This window comes from Empidonax traillii, unplaced genomic scaffold (assembly GCF_003031625.1).
Source record: "Empidonax traillii isolate 1590-97213 ecotype Southwest subspecies unplaced genomic scaffold, ASM303162v1 scaffold693:size341962, whole genome shotgun sequence".
Classification (NCBI taxonomy): Eukaryota; Metazoa; Chordata; class Aves; order Passeriformes; family Tyrannidae; genus Empidonax; species Empidonax traillii.
Window position 1 is genome coordinate 232,600 of NW_020955886.1, and position 21,006 is coordinate 253,605.

The 21,006-nt window shown below is 41.4% G+C and overlaps 1 protein-coding gene across 2 annotated transcripts in view; it reads right to left on the bottom strand.

Moving 5' to 3' along the window:
* Positions 1–1,243, bottom strand: part of PCGF5 (polycomb group ring finger 5) — a 60,551-nt gene extending 59,308 nt beyond the window's left edge. For both annotated transcript variants that reach the window (XM_027899866.1, XM_027899863.1), the window contains exon 1: positions 1,160–1,243. The gene's annotated coding sequence lies outside the window, so the exon portion shown is untranslated. The remainder of the gene's footprint in view (positions 1–1,159) is intronic.
* Positions 1,244–21,006: the final 19,763 nt, after the last annotated feature.

Below are 21,006 nucleotides of genomic sequence, written 5' to 3' on the forward strand. Positions count from 1 at the left end.
TAAATTCTTACCATTTACATCCCCCTTCTGAGAATTTGGTTAAAATAATTGGTAGCAAGTTGATAACCGAAAGCAGTTACCATCCAACTACTGAGCCAGAAAAACTGCAATTGAATGTTGTAAAACTTTCACAGTTCACAAACCAGCCCCAGGAAACCTCCCGGGTTTCTGAGCACTGTCTATACTCCTGCCATCCCATTGCACATCAGAAACTGACACTAACCTTTCACTGTCTACGGTAACAACTACGCTCCCTCTCAGTTTTGTGCGTGTGTATGCGAGATGATTCACTTGCTTTTATTCCATGGAACTGATGATTCATTCAATCGTCTCCATATCATGGTAACAAACTAAACACGTACATAAAGAAAGCAAAAAATCAAGTTCTTAAACTTTTTTTATGCTCAAATGTTTATTTTTCATTTTGGAAGAGAAAAGAAGCAATCAAACAAGGGAGAGGAATCAGAGCAGGTTACGTTCCTACTCAAATGGGGAACACACCCAACCCACGTGTAAAACGAGCAGCCGTATTCCAGCGGCGGGCTGCGAAAGGAGGGGAGCTCCCCATCTCTCCCGCCCGCCCGCTCCGGGCCGGGGCTGCTCCCTCTGCTCCGGTACCTGGAGCGGGGAAGGCGCGGCGGGACCGGCGCGTCCGCCGCTCCGCCACACCGAGGGCTTGTGCCTCTCCTCCTTTGGTGACATCTTACATAATAAGCCGAGCTAATCGCGCCTGAAGCGAGCCAAAACCGCCACGGAGCATCCGCGGGGATAATCACCCGCGGGAGGAGATGCTCCGGACCGGCACCCGCTCCTCGCTCACTGCCCGCCCAGCCGCCTTGCTAGAAAAATCCTCGCCGGGGCGGCAGCGGCTCCCGCAGCAGCCGCCAGACGCGGAGCCCTCGCCCGTCACTCCACCGTTCCCCCCGGGCAGCCCGAGCACCGCGATCGGCACCGGCCCCTCCCGAGCGCGGTCCCGGCCCCGCCGGCTCAGCCCTGCCCGGCCGGCTTCTGCTCGGCGCCGAGCCGCGGGACAAAGTTACTCGGCGGCGGCCCCGCGCCCGCCGCCGCCGCGGTTCGAGAGCAATGTCACGTTCAACAACTTGTTATGACACATGATCCCCCCGCACGCACCCGCTCCTCGCCGCCGCCCGCCCCTTACCTTCCCCTGCAGAGGCCGCGGGCACCGCGGGCGTGTGCGGGAGTGGGTGCGTGTGGCAGCGCGGGCGGCGCCGGCTGGGCGGGCGGGCGGGGGAGGGGAGGGCGGCGGAGCGGCGGGAACGCGCCTCGCCGGACTTGTCGGCGGGCGGGGGCGGCTGCGGGGCGGCGCGGGGAGCGGCGCGGAGGGGAGCGCGGGGGGCGGAGGAGTTCCCGGGGCTTGTTTACGCGTTGCCGCCCGCCCGGTGTCAGGCGCTGCACTCTCTGATTGGACACAAACTGGGGCACGGCGCGGCTCGGGCGCTGCCGCCCCGGCGGCCCCGGGAGCCGCTCGGCCGCCGGCGGAGCCCCCGCGGGGCTCGGGGCCGTTGCCCCTCGGGCTCCGCCAGCGCCCGCGCCCGCCCGCCCCCGAACGCTGCCCCGCCGCCGCCCCCGCGCATGCCCGGCGCGCCGGCGGGCCTGAGAGGCGCATGCGCCCTGCGCGTGCCCGCTGAGGCGGCGGAGCCGCTGCCCGGTCCGTGCCCGCGGCGGGAGCGGGGCCGGGAGAGGCGCCGGGGGAGGGGGCTCCGCTCTGTCCGCCGCCCTCTGGCCGGGCGGGGACAAGACCGGCGGGCACCGGCGGAGCGGCCCCGGAGGCGCTCGTTATGTAAGCGCGGGGTGTCTCTGGCGGCCCCGCGCCTCCACCCCTGTTAGCGGTGGCGACCGCGGAGGAGGGGCTGCCCCGCGGGGTCTCTGCCTTTCCCTCCCGGAGAGGGCGGTACGCTCCCTCCGGCCCCAGGACCGGCCCCCGCCGGGTAACGGGAGCGGCCGCAGCCTTTCCCCGCCCCTCCCCGGGCAGGTGCGGCCCCATCGCGGGGGCAGCTGGTGACGGGAGCGCACGACACACACGACATCGCCAGTCAGACTCTTCTCCTTCGTATGCTCTCTGCTCTGTGCTCTTCGCATCCGGAAAACTTCAAAGTTCAGGCAATAGGCGGGCACGCCCCGGCAGAGAGGGCTGATGCCCGCCGACAGCGGCTACACAGAAACATCTCACCACCTCTCCTCCTGTAAGCAAAACGCCATCGCAGCGATGGGTATTTGCTCCTTAGTTTATTTCTGCTGCGCTGATTGTGACTCATCCTTGGTAATTTCCACCGAAAGAAACAGTTTTAACCAAGGAATTAATGAGAACACGGTTGCGTGACATTAGTCATCTATTCATAAATTCTAATTAAGCAACCTTAATGTTCCTTTTACTCTCATCCCACGGTCGGCAATGGCAATAAATGTAATATCAAAATATATGCCATGAGAGCTCTTTGCCGTAGGAATCCCCAGTTTGCACTCTTAGTACGCACCACAGGAATTTCCCTGACTCATTTTCAGATGAGTAAGCTTCTCAATCAAGTTTTCCTGGCATTTAATAGTAAATCACTCAACTCACTACCAGTAACAGAATCAATAGTCCCTAGAAACTGCTTCATGTTGTCTCTTGCACAAAGTTTGGGATAAGGCCTCTGGCCAGAACCATTTTCCTGCAAGTCAGTAGAGCAGTTGACCAGCAGCACTGCTGATGCTGACTTCAAGCTAAGTATTCTCCTGCACGTAAGCACCTTTCATGACTTCAACTTGCATTCTTAGATGGAAAGCAGGAGAGTGGTTTTGAAGGACTCATTTTAATCTATTCATGATCCAAGTAGCATTGCATTAAAAAAAAAACAAAAGCAACACATTATCTAGGGAAGAGTTCTCCTTTTCCTGCTTACTTAGAACTTTTTCCCTTTTAGTCACTTCCTGGGAGGACTTACCAGGATATATGAATTTAAGATGCTTTAGCATCATCTGATCAGGTCACAGCATCACATTTATTTAGACATCAATGGGTCCTGTCAGGAAGTGAATATTCTGAGGTTTTGCTGGTCAGACTAGTGTTGGTCTTGACTGTCAGGTCAGCTATTAGTTATAATTGTGTTTGTGATACTTAGCCAGATTTGTTATATCAGAGCAATGCATTCAACTTCTCATACTCAAGGGGGGGTCACACAATGCACAGAATACTTTTTAGAGAATAAAACAAACTTTACTGAAAATAAACTGTCCATACTTTAAGCTATTACATCAAGCTCGCTGAAAGCTGAGACACATCTGAATTGTTTTACCTGGGTCCTATCATAAAAAATCTTGGGATGTTTTGTTTGGTTTTATTTGTTTTTCTTTGGTTTTGGGGGATTTGGTAAGTAAAACTTTTGACTATAAGTTTTCATTTGCACAAAATAGAGAAGGTCTGAGTCATGAAAAAGCAATCTGAAAGAAAAGGTCAGAAAGAGAACAATTTCTTCCTGTACATGAAAGTATTTGAGCACTCAACGATTTTACTGGAAGATGAACCCTGCATTAAAACTTCTGAGAGCTCCCTGGTTTCTGGGAGGCAAGATAGTACCACATTGTAACCACTAGAGAGACAACTGCCGGTGAGGAACAACAGGTGCCTCCATTGAAGTCACAGAAGAGACCACACCAGAAGATAAAGAGGTATAGATACCTCTTTAAAGATAAGATAAACAATAACAAGGTATTGTCAAAAGTAGGAAATGTAGCTACCAGTAATCGTCTAGACATTGGCAGGACAGAGCTCAGAGCAGATTAATTTTGTTTACTAAGACAGCAAGGAAGGCATACAATAAAAGCAATGTGAAAAATGATTCAGTACTGACAGTTCTTTCACCAAATGTTCTCTGTCTACCTAATTATGGATTCAGATTTCCCTTTCCAAGGTTTTCTTCACAGCCAAGAGGGTCACATATTTAAATAGAAGTACATATATACGTAACCATAAATTTAGATGAAAGTTTATCTTCTTACATGTTTTCTTGTCTCCCAGGAGACACCAAATAGTGAGAGTCTAATAATCAAAGCACAAGAGTTGGCAGTACTCATTTTATTTGTTGAAATGTAAGACATAAAGGTCTAAATCCATTAAGTGCCTATGAAAACCTGAACTACAGATTCCAGTTTTATTTTATATCTTAGATGGTACTGAATTTTTAGTTTAAACAACTTTGCAGTTTCCCAGTAGACTTTGCATACAGGACAAAAGGGTTTGTCTGGTTCAAGACTCGGTTCTCTAATTATATTTCTTTCACTTCCTCTGCTGATTTTATTTCTAGTAGAGTGAGAAGCCTTGAACTACTTCCTGGGGCTCTCTTCTTGAGAGAGCCAAGCTTTGTAATATGTAGGTGTTTCCTTAAGATGATGGCTTTTATAAGTTGTCAGTTAACTCTGATTAGAACAACAGCCACATCTGGAGCTCCTCTTCTGGTAATGTATCTTTGGAGAACTGGCATGAATGTCACTCTCAACTGTGAAATATGTGGTTGGGAAACATTCTTTTAAACCCAAAAATAAGCAAAATCAAAGTGTTTAATTTGCTTCTCAGCAGTTGCTACATTTAGGATTGTAAGTTAACTTTCAATTCCTTAGCAGATTCTGTGTGTCTCTGCTTATTCTCAAATAAGCTCACATAATTTCCAGTGAAGGACAAGCCATAACCTTTCCGTACATCAGGGATCTTTCAGATCCCTGGCTCTAATTTCTGACTTAATATACATAAGTCTCAGTGGGTGCCCTCCCTACCTCCTCAGGAATATTGCCAGGGTACATTTTTCCTTTTCCAAAGATTACATAGAAATTGCAAATCATGGCTTTAAAATATCTAGCATTAATTATGCAGCTTTCTTATGAATTAGGACTTCTTGCCAGAGAGTGATGAATTCCTCTCTCCTTTTCATCCAGAATTTGACTACTAAGCTCTCTTGTTTAGCAGAGTCATAGGGCACTCCATGACTACTTGCATTTCCCAAGGGAGTATCACCAATCCTCACTCCCTAATTAGAATCATGGTGCTATTTTAAATACTATTTTACACTATGATTTTGCATTTCAAGCATATCAGTTTCATTCGTGTAAATAATTTGCTCTCCAAGCAAGGTTATCAATTGCTTACTGGTCAAGTAAAGGCACCCTTGGGTTTTACTGAGCACAGATTAGTGTTACTATAATTCCAGAGGATCTTGTACCATCAGTGAGACTAAACTGTGATTTCTGCTTTTTTGGTGGATATTTTCAACTTGAGCACTGTTTTATTTTTATTCCATAAATACTGAAACACCCTGACATATGAATTACACAGCAGAAAACAAGTGCTCTCTGGCCTTCGGACTAGACTGAAAGAGTTTTCCTTCAGTTGCAGAGGGGAAGAGCTGTAAAACACCTGCTCAGCCTCCAGCAGGAGGAGTAATTACCAGATGATCCCTCTATCTTCCATCAATCAGCTGGAACAGCTGCCTAGTTACAAAGTTGATAGAGAGCCCAACACAAGAAAATTTTAGACTTTACTTTCTCCTCGGGACACAGCTGTTGAGATCCTTGGTAAATGGCTCATTTAATATAATTTTTTAGTTCATTATAAATATGTACATAAAAGACAAACATCTCCAGTGCTGGAGCAGATCATAAGCACAGCTACAGCAATATCAGGGCTAGACCCTCAACAGGGCATTCTGCACTCCTGCAAAGGCAGCAGGAGTCTCCACAGACCCACTCTAGAGCTTTAAGGCAACTCATATCTCCAGTTACACCATTCCAGAAACTTTCTCCACTTCCTTCCATTTCACTACTTCTTTTTAACTCAACCATGATCTATAGCTCAGTATTATTAGGAAGCATTTCAGTTATAATATCAGAGAAAGGTGTTTTCCAGCAGTAGTTTGAATTTCATCATTTTATGGAACATGAACTAAGGTATAATTACATCATATAAGAGACTATTACAAGATGTCATTTTACAGGCAGGATAAAATACCTCTCTATGATTGTGGGCAGTCTTCCCCAAAAATGGAGAAGGGCATATAGAGGTGGTCTCCTAGTAGTGATATTATTTCACCCTGGAGAGTTCCGCTCATAGAGAATTGCGAGAGTAGATTTTAACAGACCAACTACTGATGCTTTATTTGAGTGGGATGGCAGGACAAGACTGATACCTGTGCTCAATAATCACAGCAACATCTCCTTTCAGTGAGGAGATGTTCCCTTATCAAGAGATTCAGAGCATAATTACTGAACAAACTCCATCTTTTCGCAGCCCAGAGGCCACAGCAATCACCTTTACACTGCCAAATGGAATGAATGAAGGAAGGAAAGGAGGATGGAAGAACAGAGTGTCCAGGAACACTTTTCCTCATCTTTTACAGATGGAGACATAACTGGTCTGCTTCACTTCCTTTTTGTAACCCATGGTGTGCAAAACAGCTCACAAGGCAAGGGAGAGAAGTAGCTGCTCGCAAGGAGGAGGTGAATCTAAACCTAAATTCAGATCATGTGTATTATTCACTGCTATGTAAGCATTTCCAGATTATCCTAAAAAAATATTTCCTGCATTATGTCTTTATTTTCTTTTGATAGTGTTGATTTGAGCCATACATCCATAGTTGAAGTAAAGGTAGGATGACTTTTTTTTTTTTCCCTAAGAGCCCTAGAAATCAGGTTTTGTAGATTTCTAGAGTTTCTACTAAAATACATGCAGTGGGTCTTGCTGGCAATTTGAACAGTAAGATAAATTCCAACCAGTCAGGTTCTTGTATTACACTAATTTCTAAATTAGAATTCAGAATCCTTAAAGTCATAAGGGTTTCATCTGGTATGTTTCATCACAATCCTCACTGGGGCATCTGAACATATTAGTACTTAAAGGGCAAATATATTTTAAAATTTTCACTTATATATCAACTAGAATGTAGGAATAAATGTTTTTAAAAGGTATAAAAAAATTCTGCTTACACAGTATTTATTTTCAGTTTAGTCTGTGGACCTTGTTGAAAGCACAATTTTTAAGGCAATTATATATTTAGGGCAGAGTAGTTGAGGTCTTGATGTAGATAACTAGAGCTGTGGATACTGGAGTTTTCCTTTACAATGGGATGAAACAGTACAAGGATAAGAGGAGAAAGAAAGATTTGTGCGACAAATCCATCCCACAGATCAGAGATCTTCCTTGAATTTCTTTAAAAAAAAAAAAACTATCTGTGCTCTTCCCACAGGATAGAGCACAAATAGATTGAAAAGTTCATATATGAGAGGGAGCTTTTCTAAACTCTAAGGATCAACTTGTTCACTGCCAAAAACTAAGGACTCAGCACACACTACATTGTATTAAAAAAAAAAAAATCATTTTTCTAAAATGCACAGTATAAATCTTCATTTTTTCTGCCCCATATTACGAACATATTTTACACGGTTTTTTATTCCCTCTGCACATACTGGACGGCACCATCACTTGAAACACAGTAACATTCCTTATAAACTTCTCACCAGACAACAGTGATCCAGAAGTTCTTAATCCTGAATGATGTGTAAAACTACTGTAAAAGCACATGTGAGCAGTCTGAACAGTTATTATTGAGAACATAAATTATTATCAGGCAACATATATATATTTTGAAACTGAGTCAGTGAATGATTTACTTATCAGGTGTTAGCGTACTAGTATATTTTCTTGGCAAACATAGAAAAGATTTGGAGCCAAGAGATAAGGAGGTAGAATTTGACAGACTTCTCTTTATGCTTCTAATCAGAACAGTTACCAGGATATTTTTGTTTATCAAATGCAGGGTGAGGCCTTTTTATTCACTTCTGGCTCCTCTCTCTGCCCACCCCTCTACTCTGACTGGCTACTTTTGAATGAACAAACTACTGACCATCTGCTCAATTTTTGTGGTGCTGTAATCCCAGACAGAAACATTGACACTGAGTGTTACTTTGGGTATGTGCACCCACAATCAAGGCCAGGGAGAAGGACAGATGATAATGCAACAATCTTGCATGATGTTCTGGTTGCTGCAGGCAGTAGAACTTCAGTGGGACAAAACCCTGTGCTGAACACAAAGAAGGGGTAAATCCATTTTCTTACAGCCCTGGAGGGCTAGTAACAAACAACAACCTAACAAACACCTCACCTTCTAGGGCACAAATGGAAGCGCGTGGTATATGGCCTTGAACTGTGTGTGTACAGAGATGTGTATTTAGAGGGCCTAAATACCCCAGTACCCACAGATACAACAGGCAGGTTTAATCCTCTCACTGTAAATGACACAGAACTCTTCCAGGAGCTTCACGTTTTCCAAGTCTCTATCTGTCAAATATAGCTGGAACTTGTCTGTAAACTGAAACATCATTAGGGAGGGGAAGCCAGCAGATGGACAAACTGTGGTTCTATAGATCTTATTTCTTTTAAACACCCAGCTGAACTCCAGTTAGATCTAGCCTTCAGAGACTTAGTACTGACCAAACAATTTCCTATAATGCTGATTAAAAGTCCAAACTATGTTTTCTGTAACCTGATGATAAACATATTGGTGTTTTTATCCGAAATTCAAAGTTTTGAGGAAGACCTTTAGGCAACCAAATTTACAGGCATCCTTAGTGACAAGTTAATGGACATCTAAGCTTAACAGTGAATCTATTTTCACACAAGCAAAGCTGTAAATAGAAAAAATCTACAAGATGAATTGGTGAAACTGAAAAACTCTACACCCCCAAATTTTATGTAATGAAACTTTCAAGATCTCATCTAAATTCCTGCCAAATTCAGGATCCATATGCACTGCTATAGAGTTAATTTGAATTTTGAATTTAAGGTGTTACTTTTTCACTGGTATATAGCATGTTTGATAAAGACTGATTCATAGCTGGGGAGATGAAATGAGAAAGAACAGAAGAGCATGAGGAAACAAAGACTGGAAAAAGAAAAGCCATAGAGAGAAAGGTTGCATGTCAGGTGCCTGTATAATTGAAGTTCTCAGCCCATCAGAGGGTTAGTTGCAGGTGCTGTGGCAGCATCAGGCTTTTTCATGCTCTTAGGGGATTTCATTCACAAACTCTGGAGGGGCAATTGAAGAAAATCAATACCACTTTTTTCCATCTGTTGCCCACAAGATCACGTGGATGAAATATGCCAATGACATTAAATGGCTTGCCAGGCTGGAGGACTGTAGTTACTGCAATTTTGTTTTTCCTCTCTCAGTGTTTAGTTTATATTTTCTCTGCTACAATCTGTCCAGCCCCACCTATCCTTGGTTACTCACAGAAGTCACTAATTTTAAATATACCAATTAAGTGCACTAGAGAGACTTATGTAGGCCAACCAGAGGAAAAGAGAAGCCTTCATAATTGCTTAGATATAGACATTGTGGAAGAGGAAATAAAAACATGGATGCATAAACCAGCTGGTGAACCACCCAAGTGAGACATGGATAGGTTCTGTCTGGCTAGGATGATGTCCTCATTTACAATCTTATTTCTCTATTGTGATTCAAGAAGACGTCTCATCTAGGAAGGGCAAGAAGAAAGGGCACCAGTGGCACCAGTCAACTATAAATCATGTTTCACAGAAGATTTCTTTTTTTAGAAGACTATATTATGTCTATGTATTTCTTAAAATGGAAGCTAGCAAATACCTTGAAAACTTAATTAAAAAGCCCTCATATATTAGAGTTAAGGTAGGAAGCATATGGTTCCTGACCAATTTTATTTCCTACATGGAACTACATATTTTTCATAATCCTCTTCCCACCACACAAAATAAGACTTGGATTAGTAGCTGACACACAGGTGAAGCTTCATCAGCTGTAACTACGTATATGCAGAAATACAAACAATAAAATTCTTCTTTTTTTTGACCAAATATAAAGACATATGGATATTTGAGTGTTGCTATTCTCAGTTTCAGATAGTTTTACTAATATTTTAAGATTTGCTTTGACAGAGTTGAGTGAATTTTATTTTGCTGTGACTACAGCACTTAGAACTTTGGGTCTCAAAAGCTCAGACATAACTAGTTGTGCTTTCATTCAAAAAGAAAATCCTCTACAATGCAAACAAATTTTAGTTTCTATCTGAAGTTAATTCTTTCAGCTGTCAAGTACCACGCTCAATAATGAGTTACAGTATTTGGTGAAATAATGAAGAAGGATATTTGTCTAAATAACAGAACACCCTGAACAGTAGTAGCCTCTAAAAAATATGACTGCTTATCACTTGATGTTTCAATATCTCTAAAGCCTCAGAAACCTGAGTAAGACTGGCCTGAGGCCCCGCTTATTTATCTCATTTAGAGCAGGAGTTCTTAAACCATTAGATGGAGCCCCTCTTCTTCTCTCTGCATGGATGAGCCCCTCAGTGATGTACTGATACCTTCAGTGTGGTCCGGCCTGCATCACACCGAGGAACCAGGAGAAACTGGGAGACTTGGAATGAAAAATACATCTTCTCTCTTGTAAAAACAAGTGCTGATCTTCTGTTTATTATCACTGATCCAGGAGGTTGTTTGGACTGCAAAGCCACCCAAGAGTGACAACTGGAGCTGGGTGTGTCCTTGCTGCTCTATCAGGGCTGCCTTGCTCAAAGAGGTGAAGAAAGAAGCACATGGTGCGACAGGATAGACTTGCACTGGCATTAGCTATGCTAAGCCTGCCTGGTAGATAGAAGACTTCTATCTCCAGCACAGATTTTAGGCACATTTAATCAGCCCAAGTTTAATCCCTCCTGACAGAATGCCTACTTTAATGCCATCTTTCTTTTCAGAAAATTCAACCACCTTCCCTCAACAGTTTTATCGCTGCATTCCTAGGTAAGTAGACCTAGGGATATGAAGGGTGATGAATTGTTAGCAAGAGGCCACGTTCCTTTATGCAACAGATTTAATGCAAGTCCTAGACTGAAGGTTAAATTATAAAGGTTAAATTAATTAGCTTCACAACTAGTGGGATTAGGTAATGCTGTTCATACATTCTTTATGCTTAGCCAGACTCTTGAGGCCAAAAGTAACTCCTAGTAGTTGTTACAGATAATTTATCTTCTGAGAACATCCATCCACTACCAAACTGCTTCCAGCTGTAAGGGAGACACCAAGTGAGTACTCTTCCTATTAGCATTAATAGGCCATATAGCTAACAGTTCAGAGTTGGGGTTTTTTTTCCATTTTGTTGGTTTTGGTTGGTTGGGGTGTTTTTCTTTCTTTCTTTCCTTTTTTTTTTTTTTTTTTTTTTTTTTTTTTTTTTTTTTTTTTTTTTTTTTTTTTTTTTAATGGTTTATAAAATAGCTCCAGCATCTTGCTTCCTTCTCTCAAAATTTCCAAATAAGCATCACTGCTGCACACTGCTGGTATTCCACACCTCTCCTTTTCCATCCCTGCAGCAGCTCCTGATTTGCTCATCTTTGCTCTCTGCAGGGAAGGTACCTTAGATGCCTTGCATTCATTCTTCATTCAGCAAAATGTGGAACAAACGCTCAGTGACAGCCTGTTGCACACCAGTTTAACAGTGCATGAAACAGAAGGGTTACTGCTGGCAGCTTTTGGAAATTCAGCATTTTGTATTAAAGCTATTCAGCTTTATAGTAATGTGATGGTTCATTCTGCTGCTAGATTTTCAGAGATGTGTGGCTTTATGTAGAGCAGCATTACTGTATTTTTAAGATACATTTGGATTTCCAGTAGAATCCTTTGTAAACTACTATGACATTTGTTCCAGATACTGTGAGAGGAAGGGTTAATGATGCAAACGTCCCACTAACCTCAGAGTACTTCATGTTACATGTTCTCCAAGAAGTTAGTAAGAAATTTTTTAAGAGAAAAAAAAATCACAGCAAATGGAATCAATAATTATATATTTCTCTGGCTCTCTCCAGTTGTTCTCCTTTCTGTTGCACTAATATTCCCATGGACAGGCAGCTTTTCTGAGCCCAGGCAGGAGACATTGTTTTAAGCAGAACAGAAGGTAAAGAGCTACAGAAGACAAGAGCATCCTTTTACACACAGTACTTAGTTTTATAAGAGCATTTGGTGGCCAGGCCTGTGTTCAATCCCTGTGAAAGTTTTTAAGCGTCTTTGAAGACAGCTCTTAGCAGAGCCTTCCTTTTCAAGTTGTACATTAAACATACAAAATGACATTTAAAGAAATACTTTTGTATATGGTTAGTCTCTAAGACTAATCTTCTAAGAATAAGCCAATCAAATGCAAATCTATTTCCCAACAGCTTATAATATGTCATCTTAATATAGATATCTTTCCAGGCAGCGTGGTTTCCCTAACAGCAAAAAATAGAAAGCTGTCCTCATGGAAGGGAGTGGAAATAACACAACACTGATGAAGTAATCCTATTGCAAAATAGTCAAGAAGCCTTCAGATTGTAACTTGCCATTGAATCCTGGCTGTTGTCTGCAGCTGGTAGCAAAGCTAACAGTGCACCTCTGAAATGTGTCTTGCTTCAGTGGTTTACCTCTATTTACTTCTAGCACATCAGCAATGCTGTTGGAGGGATGCAAGTTACGACATCACCAGTCCTTTGTGAACACAAGGTAACTGTACACAGAACAAAAAGCAGTCTCAGCTCAGCTATCATCTCTGCCCAGAGATTTTAGTGAAGCAAGAGAAAGGTGACAGATCTTTAAAGAGTCATCACCTGCTAAAACCAGAAAAACCCAAATGATCTTAGCTGAATGTTCTTACCTTCCATCAGCACTGAAAGTGGGAAGTGAGCAACATGAAAGGAAAACATTTTTTGTGTGTGAGCTTTCTTACAGCCCTAGGTGAGAACAGTAGCTTTGTTTCAGGTATAAAACATTATAACTATGAAATTGAACCTTTTCTCAGTTTTCCCTTCTTAGATTCTTCCTCAGTAAGAAAATAATAATAAAAACTCCTGATTTTCATGTATAGAAAATAATATGAAAATTTCACAATTATCAGGTTTGTAACACTGTAACACATTAAATAATGCTTTATAAGACATATCATCTTTTCTTTGACTTGATTTATGTAACAGAAATACATATAACATCTCTGGAAAACAAAACCCATAGCTCAACACAAAATAACTGATGGATCACTATGGTTAATTTTATTTGGAAGTGCTGAACAACAGAATGAGAATTCAAACAGCAGTAATGGGCTAAAAGGATGATTTCATTCAGTTTCACTTACACAAAAATGAAGACATAAATAACCCCCAATAAGACAAAACTGCTGCAGAGAATGCAGCAAGGAGTCCATGTTTCTACCTTTGTTCATCCAAGAACAATGGAAGATTTGCACAGTGCATTCTGTTCTGTCAAAAGCACTCGGTGTTTGAGTCACCACAATGCCTGTGATCTGGAATGCCTATCACTTTTTTTTGTGTGTGTATGTTGATTAAACTTCATTAGAGGTGAAAAAGCTGCATGCTGTTGCAGGAGAGAGGAGGAGGCAGTGCTAACAGGCCACTTTCCAAACAGATTTCCCAGAAACAGAGCAATTAATAAAGGACCCTAGAAATGCTTTTTGTGCATTTCTATTTACTGTGTCATGAAGTGCCAACTGAAAGCTTAATGAATCATAAAATGCAGCATTTTTATAATTATTTCTTCATGCCTAGTCCAGATCTGCCTAAATAAACAAGGTTAGTAAGGTACAGGCAGCATTTGGATCTAACTTACCCTTGGCCAAGGTCACATGCACAAAACAAATGGTTCTGTGAGGAGAGGAATTCACGGAGCCTGGTTTGCTATGGATTTTGTGTGGGAACTGAGTTCACTGGTAGCAAACTGGGTGTGAATTTTAAAGGAAGTTTTATCTGGATTTAGGATACTCATATTCATGTGGAATCTTTTGTGTCTTGTCCTTAGTAGAGGCACTTTCCCTTGTAAAAGAGTTCCCACTCTTAAAGCTTCTCTCTCTCCCCTTTGTAATGGACTTTTGATTTTCATGAATATATAAGAATGTAAATTGCTTTGAGACTTCTGCGGCTCTCTAATTTGGTTAAAGTTTACTAATGAGTAAAAAAGCTGCCACAGCATGACAGACAGATGCAAGACCACATCCAAATCACATGACTGCATAAGCCTTGTTTCCTTAGAAAACCAGACGAAAAATTCCAAGCCCCACAAAAAGGAAGTTACAAAGAAGGAAAAGAACAATTTAAACAATATGTTGACAATACCTAAAAAGCACTTCCTACTGGTATCCACAGCAAATCTACACACATAAAAGGAAACTGAGGCTAATATTGTTAACAGATTAAAAACATCTTAATGGCTCTCATTTGCCTCAATAGTTTCTTTTTTCTTACAGTAAACACAACTGAGCTTCACTAAACTACTGCCAAAGGACATGCTTCATCATCCTAATATCAATGTAGCAAACAGTGCATTAAAGATATTTTATCTAGTGGATGGCATTTCATATTGAAGAAGCAAAAAGACATCAATACATGTCCATCTTATTTTCTAAGTTTTTTTCACAGATAAGTCAGGTACAAGTCTCTGTTCAGGCAAGTAGGAGAATAAGGATTTAATCCCTTTAGAGATTTTTTTTTTTTCGTATCCTGTAAGCCATACAATTTTCTTTTCACAGTATTTTTCACTAGAAACAGGATCAAAGCAAACTTTCAGAAAACACCTCCTTGATTCTGCAGAAGCTCAGCTTTGGAAAATTGTCTCCTTTGATTCCCTTCCTTTTCCCTCCCCATGAGCTATTTTCAGTGTTTCCAAAAAGTTGTTAGCCATAACAAGTTACTGAACCTGGAGGGTGTTAGCTCTGCAATGAAGCAGAAACAAGTCATGGATGAGGTTCTCTCCTAATAGCTTTATCATATGAATGACACAGAAATTCTAACACCCTGGCTATACTGATAAACCAACAATTTGACCATATTTTAAAAAAAGTATATTTCTGATGAATAGCCTAAACAGGCGCCTCCTCTACAAGACAACATTATGGTGTTCTAGAAGCATTTCCACAGGTGATAGGGGACAGGGTTGTATGGCACCATGAAGGCACATTTGCTCTAAATTAAGATCTGTAATGATGGCCTGACAGCAACACTTGCAGTCCTCTCCCAGCTTTACACACACCTCCCATCCTTTCTTTTGTCTGTCTTCCCAGTTGTAGTTCTTGCTCAGTTTCTGCCCCATTTCCTCATCTCCTCCTTGGCTCCCACCGTGGAGGGAAATGCCAATGCAAAGGCTGGCAGAGACCATGCACACTGCCTGGCAGCTGGTGCAGATGCACAGTTCTCTTAAAGTTTGCTCCTTGCAATATATGCTGGTTAAATCTAGTCCAGACCTTAGTATTTCTTATGTTTAATGGAGCACTCTTGCACAAGGCAATACAGACCTCCTCTAACAAATACACCTGGAGTCTTGTATTTTCCTGGTGTGGGGTAACAGCACAATTTTTCTTAGTAACTGTCCGTGTACACATAAAGAGTTGGTTGGGAAGTTTGTGTACAGAGAACTGTTAGGGAAGTGCCAAGTTCCAGGGTAATGTAAGTGCTTATTATAGAGGTAGCCTTTCTCACAACAATCATGCTTTGTCTTTTTAGTAGACAAGCTGTACTCATTGTTGCAGGGTTGTTTTTCTGTTGGCCTCCTCTCCCAGGGAATCAAAATCCCCAGCAAGCAGCAGAGACTGCTACAATTGCTGAGGGCAGAAATAAATGCACATTGAGGACTAAACTACTAATAGCCTTTACTCTCCTTGCCCCAGCTCATTATCTGTGTTTTGCATCAGTTACACAGCAGCCCAGAAATAACTGGACAATTCTGAAACCTGAGCAGCTGAAACTGTTTCAGTCCCTCCCTGTCACCAAAAAGCTCCATCCACCTCTGGCACTCATGCTATGGTTTAAAATCCAAGCTTTTTCATTCAACTGAACATGTACATTTTTCAAACACACACACCCTGGACTTGGAGTAACCTGGAAATAACAAGGCATTAATGCAGACAAGAACTCTGCTGCTGCCATATACCGAGCATTTGTAAATTTCTCATCACTTTTGAATTGTTTTCTCATGTCTAAATGGCAATCTGCCAGTTGTGTCTATCTCCTGAACTGCTACTTTTTGTATGCTAGATCCAGTATAAGCAGCAGCATGTGTTATTATTTCTATTTTTGCACCGAGTACCAGTTTGTAAAATGACAAATATGGTAGCACAAACCCAGAATTTACTAGAGGTTGATGATCAGAATCACTTTTTTGCTGGTGAGAAAGATTTTGTTGGGATCTAAATGAAGCAAAGTTCTTTGTGCTTGGCAGCCCTGGGGAATCAGGTGAGCACTAATTAGAAATCGCCCTTTTCATTTTCTTAAGATGAGATATTAAATATATCTGCTCAGAACTCATATTTTCTTGCTAGAAGACAATATGCTTGAGAGAGAAATGTGACCTTTCTCACTGTCACTTTATTCCCTAGTAGGACCATTCTCCTTTCTTTTCCATCACAATTGGTCACTCTGGTGAGCTTGGTCTATGGTCATTTCACAACTTGAAGCTTCAGCTGACTTCAATAGCAGCTAGGGCAACACCAGATGCTTTTCAGAACTAATATGTGAAATGCATCTCAAAATTGAAAATAAAGTTTTCAAAATAAGGCAAACAAGAAGAAAACAGTGTCTCTTATTCCATGCAGTTAGAGGGTTCACAGAGAGCCTTGAAGCCTGCTTCAGCTGTGATCTGGCTTGGTTTTGTAGTCTTTAGCTTTGATGATGTGTCCCCTTTTCGTGCAATGAGGCTGAATCCAAGTTCTCAACAGAATTTTCTGCTAGCTTCAAGATTTTAGTTACCTTCCTAGAATCTGAAAACAGTGGGGAAAAACATCTAAACTCTCACCTTTGAATTTTTTTGGAGGAACCTGAAAGTGCTGAGCTTGCTGTTAAATATTGTTTCAGAAGTTTTTCACTGTTGTCATGATGAGTAGGAAACAAAACTTTCACTGAGACTAAAAGTAATGGAAGTAAAGCTCTAATTAATTTCAGGAGAGCAGAGACAGTCAAGTCAGATAATTCTTCTACAGGTTCAAAAGAGAAGAGACTAAAAAAGGGTTTGACTCATCTGTCATTTATGCTGCCCTAATATACATAGGCTGCAGAACTCCTTCTGAGAGCAAACTCAGACTAAAGAGGAATTCTCAAAGCTCATTATACGGTACTTGCAAATGAGTTGAAGTGCTAAGTCTTTGATTTCTGGAGTTGCCAAACACTGACTCAAATCCCGACCCCCTAGCACACAGCCTCCATAACTAGGACATACACTGAGGAAATCAACAGCACTGAGTTCTTTTCCTCCTTAAGAGTTCTGGGCAACAATAGAGCCACTTTGCACTAACCACAGAGTAATTGCATCTTTAACAACTCTCACACATCTTTTCTCCACTGCAATGGCAAAAATAGTAATGTAGGTTGGTATCCTATCCTTTTCTTTCCCTGGCCCTGAGAAGACTAGTAGTTACCCTCCAGGGTGTATAGTGTGGGTTTCCCTGTGCAACAGACCCAGAGCCTGCCTGGGTGTTCCAAGACACAGTCAGATTTCTGAAGCCATACAGCATATTGCAGTTATCTGAAAAGATTATCATTTCATTGTTTTATTTTCCTCTACAACATAAAGACTCCCCAAGCTCTGAGCTCCCTGCTGCAATGCTCTGTATCAGGCCAACCCCAAAAAGCACTTGTTACAACACTGGCCAGAAGGGCAGGAGCATTTCTATAGGAACATATTCTCTAGCCAGGCTATGGAATAGGCAAGTACCAGCTATATATCTATCACAGGATTAGTTTAGGGGTAGCCCTTCTGCACCTTGAATTGTGAGGTGGGGGTGTGTGTTGTGGGGTAAGCCAGCTAACATTGCCATTTCATTATTACTGTTTAAAGGTGGGGGGCGAGAGAAAAAAACCACTGTCTTACAAATGCTTTTCCAAAGTGATGTCATCTAAACATGGAGGATTAAATCTTCTACTAACACAGACTGACATAAATCAATTGCCTTAAAGCACTGTAGCTGCATTAGATTTGGCCCAGAGCATCTTCAGTCTTCTTTTGGTCATCAGAAAATGTATTATTAGTTACTTTTGGCATCACTGGGACTCCTTCATTTCATTCCCAGGAGGCAAAAACTGATACGGAGTTACACGACTGAATAAGCATCCTCCATGTGATTTACTTCTCTGAGATCACTGAAAACTCAGTGTATGAGCCCTGTCTTTTTGTTAGCTTTGTGGGATTGAGCTGCCATAAAACTTAATAGCTGAGTCAAATTTTATAATTACGCAATTAAAATCATGAGAGAAACCTTCCACGGTCTCAACAGGGAACAGTCTAAGGTAATGGCTTTGGTGTTTTTGTTAAGATGTACCTCAATTACATGGTTCTGCTATTTGGGTTTGATTATTTTTTTTTTCCCACCTAAATAGACCCATACTGTGTGGGCTGTTTTACAGAGTGCTGGTAACATCATCAAGGCTATGTCTGATCAATATGCTGGGAGCATACTAGATGGAAAATGATTTATGCATCTCAAAACACTCCAGATGAACAGGCAGCTTACGGCCCAAGGGCGCAGAAATCATCCTTTTAGTAAATTTCTGCAGCAGGTTTTGTAGACATGGCATAGAATATCCACCACCAGGGGTTTCCAAGAGGAAAGGAAGACAGAAGGAGAGTGTAAGCAGTAGTAAATACATCATCACTAGGGCTTAAGAATGTAGTCTCTCCCACTTTGTGGAGGACGAATGGTCTAGATTGACTGTGATCCTTTCTGTCTCAGACAGTTTGGTTTTGTTTTTTTTTTTTTTTAAACTCTGAAGGTGTAATTTATTCCTTTAACCCATAACTGAGAAGCTATAGACTCCTCAAAGGTAAATCACAATTCATTTTGTGGTGGGTTTCTGAATTAGTAATTATGCATGGAAGAAAAACAAGTCTCATGAATTATACATAGTTATTGGTTTGATTTCAAAAGCTCTTAACATTGAGGGTATAAGTAATCTAATTAGTCTTTTGTACAACAAACCTTTCCTTTCTTCTAATGAGGATAGTACATTTTAATTATTGTTGTATTACCAGGTCAGGCTACAAATTAAGTAAAACTTGATGCAATTGGTTGGCAATGATAACATGGTATTTCCACTTAACGTAATCATGTTAATAATTAAGTTTGGGGAACATATTTTGCATGTTCCTTCACAATTTCTGCCTCCTTTTTCATAGCCAGAGCCATGAACAAAGTGCCTTTATATTGACCAGAAGACCTCGTTATGGGATGTTGTTACAAACTGGTCTCCAAAGAACCTTTCTTCTCAGCTCCCTAGAGGGAAATCAGTGGTGATTAATCAGGCTGACCTTCATGATACTAATCATCGGTCTTTCCTGCGTGGGAAGAAGGGTGTATACCACCAGACACTGCTGTGGTCACAAAAAGAAGCTGATAACATCTACTGAACCTGGACTACGGTTCTTGCATCCGTTACTGAAATAAGTATTCATGATAGTTGTGGGTTGCCAGGTTTCCTTCTCTTAACTACACAGCAGAAGAAAAAACCACCCTCCCCTTGTCCTTAGAGTTAACAACTTCAGGGCATCTCTTATTTTTCTTTCAGATCATAAAACTCACTAATAATCTAAAAAGACATCTTTTTTTTTTTTTTTCTGCTACCTACAGCAGAGAATGCATCCTGTATCACCAGGGGCAAAAAAACCTTCAATTTTGTTTCCTATTGATAAGTAGAAAGGAAAATAGATTGATTGGTAATCATAACACAACTCTTGAATAAGAGGAGCCCAGGAACTATTTCATAAACTTAGGGAGCTGTGAAGTTAAGGGCTGGTCTAGCCCTACAAGGGGTTTCAAATAAGCAGTGAGTTTCAAAGCTTCTCGCTCAGAGTCCTCATTTGTAAAAGACATTATGCAGTTTGGCACCATCCAGAGTGCTTGGACAAACTTGCATTCCAGGAGCTTTCAATCTAAATAAGCAAAGGAGAGGGTGGTCAAAGCCAAAGGAAGAAGCTATGTTTTGGGTTTGATGCATCAGGAAGACTGTGGGAACAGGACAGACTCACAGGCAGATCAGATCACAGCTCTGTATGAGACTGGAAATGCTGTGAGCAGGTAGCAGGTAACCTAAGGACGCATCAGATGATGCAGTTGGTTTAACTTGCCTGGGACAGTGATTTTCTTTGGCTCTCTCCATGCTACTTTGCAACAGTTCCATGTGGCAGCTCAACGTTCACCCTTCCCTTTAACATCAGTGGTAAGCCACTGCTGAGGGGCCTTTCGTATAATATTCAGTGCATTTAGAACTTTATAGGATAAATCTAAACAAAAAGGAAACCCATATGCAAAGCTTTTCATTTTGGGCTTTATAGAACAGAAAATCTGTTCAAAACCTTCCTCTTTCTGCTTTACCCCTCTTTTTAATAAGTGCTAAAATATTCTGATGCAATAATATAATTCATGTTATTCTTGACTAAAATTCTGTGCCAACCCAAGTTGTTATTTTAACCTTCCTCCTGAATGGGCAAGGCTAAAAGTGAGGTATTTGAATGAATCTATTAAGTCAAATATTCCACATCTACAATTCAACACTGAAAGAAGAGTGTAGATTTCTCACATCATCTTGTTTCACAGTAATTATCGAAATAAAAGAAGACTTATTGAATCATTCAGTTTACAAATTTGGCAGCCCCACCAATAAATGCATAAAGCCTTATTGCTGAAAGTTAGCACTAATTAAAGCAAAAAACCCTTTTCATCACTAAAAACTATATATGCATGAATTCTTAAACACACATGCATCTCTCATCCTAAAGCACTGCAAGAAGGGTGCTTTAGAAAGCATAAAGCAAGTGAGCAGGGACTGCTTTAAGGGTTGCACAGATGTGCAATTTGGGAACCAAGGCTGAGCACTTCCATGGAAAACCAAACGCTACTGTGCCACAGTAGAAACACTGGAAGAAACTACAACTTGGATTCCTGTGCACAAAAAACTTCAAGGAACCAACATTTC